General features: G+C 48.2%; 1 pseudogene; it reads right to left on the bottom strand.

The window, feature by feature from the left end:
* Nucleotides 1-478: 478 nt before the first annotated feature.
* LOC147108724 (uncharacterized) lies at nucleotides 479-3,826 on the bottom strand (annotated as a pseudogene).
* Nucleotides 3,827-5,080: the final 1,254 nt, after the last annotated feature.

Genomic DNA, 5,080 nt, shown 5'->3' with positions numbered 1-5,080 from the left:
GATCATGGTTGATCTTCTACCTCAAGGTTTTAGGCGGGCACCTCATTAAGACATGCAAGTCGGGCTCCTATGACATACATAGGACCCCAATGCAATTTTCAGGTAGAGCGTAGCGGAGATTGCACCACACACACTCTTCACCCATTGGTACTCAGTGTAAAGTGGCCAATGAGCAGCTCCTGAAGGGATTGCTGCAGGCCGCTCTGGAAACAGTACAGACAAGTTTTCAGAATGATTTTTTGTAGAGCCAGGAGGAGCCCACTACTGGTCCTTTTGATGACTCACCCCCACCCGCCGATTGCCACCCTCCCCCTTTAAGTCTTGACTTTCGGCTCCACTCCGAGGAGGAGCCACTGGATTTCCGCCCCACCCCACTCCCCTGATCAGAGAGCTACCTGTGAATTGTGGTTCAACGCTCACTGATCAGATGCAAATGAGGCTTGACCATCCAAAAGGTTTGAGCCTCTCACCGGGCACATCAGGTGATCACTACACCCATTGTATGCCTGATGTCCATTGATAGGAACATCGATCCTGATATTTCTATGGAGAGTTGTAGGTCTGTTTCATTCAAAACTGTGCCAAACACTACTTCGTCTTTCAAGGTGAACTCGTGCTAAGTAAATACAAAAAAAGCAGGTGATAGATCACAGCAACTAAAGGTAACGGGCTGGATTTTGCCAATGGGGAGCTTTTGGAGGCAGGACTCCCATTTATCATGTTTTAGTCCCACCTCCATCAACTTCTGGCCAACCCACGCTATTTTCCCTTGATTGACCTTGTTAAGCCCACCCTTTTTTTGCTTTCTGTAATTTAACAACTAATCACGTGTTTAAAGGAAAAATGGTTAGAGATTACTGTTGGCTATATTAGCAGAAAGGCACTTTCGTATGAAATTCCTCAATTTGCTATTTTAACAAAGATGTTAACCCATTTATTTTAAAATGGGTTAATGGGAGTAATTTTAACCACCAACAACGGGTGGGTTTAGGTCTGGTGAGAAGTTTTAATACAGCTACAACACTGGCATCTACCCAACAAAGTGGAAAATTGCCCAGGTCTGTGTTGTTCAATGTTACCTTTAAGCTACATGGCCACTTGGCACTCTGGAGCTCTCGCTCAGCCAGCTCACCGGCTTGCAAATGGGAAGCAACACTCATGCTTGGTAGTTTGAATGGGCCATGCACTCAACAAAAATTTAAAGGGAACATTGGTCCTGTCCACAGAATACAGGCTCCATCAGTCTAATCTCAATCATCAGCAAAGTGATGGAAGGTGTCATCGACAGTGCTATCAAGCAGCACTTACCAGTAATCTGCTTACCAATATAAAAACAGAAAATGCTGGAAATACTCAGCAGGTCAGGCAGCATCTGTGGAGAGAGAAACAGAGTTAATGTTTCAGGTCGAAGACCCTTCATCAGAACTGGAAAAAGTTGGAGATGGAACAGGTTTTTAAGCAAGTGGCAGGGAAGGGGGTAGGGGAGGAAAGAACAAAAGGAAAGGTCTGTGATAGGATGGAAGGCAGGAGAGATTAAGAGACAAAAGGGATGATGGTACAAGGCAAAAGGAGATATTAATGGGACAAGTTAAGAAACAAAAGATGACTCTAGATGAAGTGTAAATGGCAGTGGCAGAATGATCGACAGCTGCCATGTGAGAGAGAAAAAAAGAAAGGGGTAGAGGTTATGGTCTGAAATTGTTGAACTCGATGTTGAGTCCAGAAGGCTGCAAAGTGCCTAATCAAAAGATAAGGTGCCGTTCCTCGAGCTTACATTGAGCTTCATTGGAACAGTGCAAGAGGCCAAGGACGGAGAGGTCTGAGTGGGAGTGGAGCGGAGTATTAAAGTGACAGGCGACTGGAAGCTCGGGGTCACCCTTACGGACTGAACGAAGGTGTTCCGCAAAGCGGTCAACCAATCTGCGTTTGGTCTCCCCAATGTAGAGGAGACCACATCGTGAGCAGCAAATACAGTATACTAAATTGCAAGATGTACAAGTAAATCGCTGTTTCACCTGGAAGGAATGTTTGGGGCCCTGGACAGTGGGAAGGGAGGAGGTAAAAGGGCAGGTGTTGCATCTCCTGTGCTTGCACGTGAAGGTGCTGGGCGAAGGGGCGGGGGTGTTGGGGGTGATAGAGATGTGGACCAGGGTGTCGCGGAGGGAACGGTCCTTGCGGAATGCTGAAAGGGTAGGTGAGTGGAAGATGTGTTTGGTGGTGGGATCACACTGGAGGTGGCGGAAATGGCGGAGGATGATCCGTTGAATGTGGAGGCTGGTGGGGTGAAATGCGAGGACAAGAGGAACCCTATCATGGTTCCGGGAGGGAGGGGAAGGGTGAGAGCTGAAGTCAAGGGCCGTGTCAACCACAGTAGAGTGGAATTCTCGGTTGGGGAAAAAGGAAGACATGTCAGAAGCACTAGTATGGAAGGTGACATCATCAGAGCAGATGTGGCAGAGATGGAGAAACTGGGAAAATGGAATAGAGTCCTTACAGAAAGCAGGGTGGGAGGAAGTGTAGTCCAGGTAGCTGTGGGAGTCAGTGAGCTTATAGTGAATGTTTGTCAATAGCCTGTACCCAGGGATAGAGACAGAGAAGTCGAGGAAGGGAAGGGAAAAGTCGGAGATGTACCATGTGAAGGTGAGGGAAGGGTGGAAAATGGAAGCAAAGTGAATGAAATTTTCTAGTTCTGGGTGAGAGCAGGAAATGGCACCAATACAGTCATCAATAAACTGGAAAAAGAGGTGAGGGAGGGGACCTGAGTAAGACTGGAACAAAGAATGTTCCACATATCCCACAAACAGGCAGGCATAGCTAAGACACAAGCGGGTTCCCATAGCAACACCTTTAATTTGGAGGAAGTAAGTGGAGTCAACAGAGAAGTTGTTCAATGTGAGAACAAGTTCAGTCAGGCGAAGGAGGATGGTGGTAGATGGGGACTGGTTGGGTCTCTGTTCAAGAAAGAAGCGGAGCGCCCTCAGGCCATCCTGGTGGGGGATTGGACGTCCATAGTGGAGACGGTTGGGGCCAGGAAACTGTTAAAGTGGCGGAAGGCGTCGGAAGAGTCGCGGATGTAGGTGGGAAGAGACTGGACAAGGGGAGAAAAGATAGAGTCGAGAAAGGAAGAGAGAAGTTCCGTGGGGCAAGAACAGGCTGAAACGATGGGTCTACCAGGGCAGTCCTGTTTGTTGATCTTGGGAAGGAGGTAGAAGCGGGGTTGGGGAACTATGAGGTTGGCGGCAATGCAGGGAAGATCTCCAGAGGAGATGAGGTCAGTGACAGTCTTGGAAACAGTGGCTTGATGTTCGGTAGTGGGGTCATGGTCCAGGAGGAGGTAGGAGGAGGTGTCGGAGAGTTGGCTTTCAGCCTCCGCTAGGTAGAGGTCGGTTTGCCAAACAACAACAGCACCACCCTTGTCAGCAGGCTTAATAACAATGTTGGACTTGGATCTGAGAGAATGGAGTACTGCAAGTTCAGAGGGACGTAGGTTGGAGTGGAGAAGGGGAACAGAGAAATTGAGATGACCGATGTCATGCCGGCAGTTAGCAATGAAAAGATCTAGAGAGGTTAAGAGGCCAGGGGGAGGGGTCCAGGTAGAACGAGAATTCTGAAAACAAGTGAAAGGGTCAGCTGTGTGGGGGGAAGACTCCTGGCCAAAGAAGTAGGCACGGGGACGAAGGCAATGGAAAAAGAGCTCAGTGCCGTGCCGAGCTCGAAATTCATTGAGATGGGGGCGTAAGGGAATGAAGGTCAGGTCTTTGCTGAGGACTGACCGTTCGGGGTCAGTGAAGGGAAGGTCAGAGGGGATTTTGAAAACACGCAGGGGGTAAGATTGAAAGAAGGGATGGGGTCAGAAGAAAGTGAAGGGGAAGAAAGTTCCGGAGGGGCTCACCAATGCCCAGTTTGGGTTCCACCAGGATCACTTGGCCCCAGACCTCATTAGAGCCTTGGTCCAAACATTAACAAAAGAGCTGAATTCGTGAGGTGAGGTGGATGTGACTGCCCTTGATATCAAGGCAGCATTTGACCGAGTTCGACACCAATGAGCCCTAGTAAAATTGAAGTCAATGGGAATCAGGGGAAAAATTCTCCACTGACTGAAGTCATACCTAGCACCAAGGAAAATGGTTATGGTTGTTGGAGGCCAATCATCTCAGCCCCAGGACATCGCTGCAGGAGTTCCTCAGGGCAGTGTCCTAGGCCCAAGCATCTTCAGCTGCTTTATCAATGACCTTCCCTCCATCATAAGGTCAGAAGTGGGGATGTTTGCTGATGATTGCACAGTGGTTCCATTCGCAATTCCTCAGATAATGAAACAGTTGTGCGCACATGCAGCAAGACCTGGACAACATCCAGGATTGGGCTGATAAGTGGCAAGTAACATTCACACCACACGAGGGTTGGGCAATGACCATCTCCAACAAGAGAGAGTCTAACCAGAGGTGGAAGGACCTTTGATTTCACTAGTAACTAATGGTAACTCACTGAAATTGCACTGATAACTAATAGTAAAGTGGTAAAAATCAGATTCCCCACATAACTAACAGTAATAGGTGTAATGCCCCAATATCCTACCTGTAACTAGCAGTAATCCTATAGCCTGCTGATATTCACTAGAGCCAGAATCCTCCTGTACTGCACAAGGTGCAGTCAGGCTCCCAGTTGATGCTACTTTTAACAGGTCCGATCTCTCTCCCTATCTCCTTGGACGCTGGTTCCGTTTGAAGGTGACATCTCTGAACTGGGAGCCTCAGTCAAAGCCAATCTGTACTTGGACATCAAACGTCAAAACCAGGCCGCACAGACTAACATGAACCAAACTGAGAGATCGCACAAAGGGCAGCGGGCTCAGTGTTTGGGGCACTTCTCACAGGGCACATTGTCCTAAACACAGCTCAGCACCAACATTTTGAAACCACTCCTGAGCTCAGACTCATCAGAGGAAAGTTTTCATGGAATTATAGAAATTACAGCACAGGAGGAGGCCATTCGTCCCCCGGTGCTAGCGCTTTCTCCTGTAATCTCATCCCCCACCCCTGCAAAGATCTTTTTATATTCATCCTTTTCAAATATATATCCC

This window comes from Somniosus microcephalus, chromosome 13 (assembly GCF_052327205.1).
Source record: "Somniosus microcephalus isolate GS21.2 chromosome 13, FLI_Smic_1.0, whole genome shotgun sequence".
NCBI lineage: Eukaryota > Metazoa > Chordata > Chondrichthyes > Squaliformes > Somniosidae > Somniosus > Somniosus microcephalus.
The sequence above is the reverse complement of the archived record's forward strand: the minus strand, read 5'-3'. Positions and strand labels throughout refer to the sequence as shown.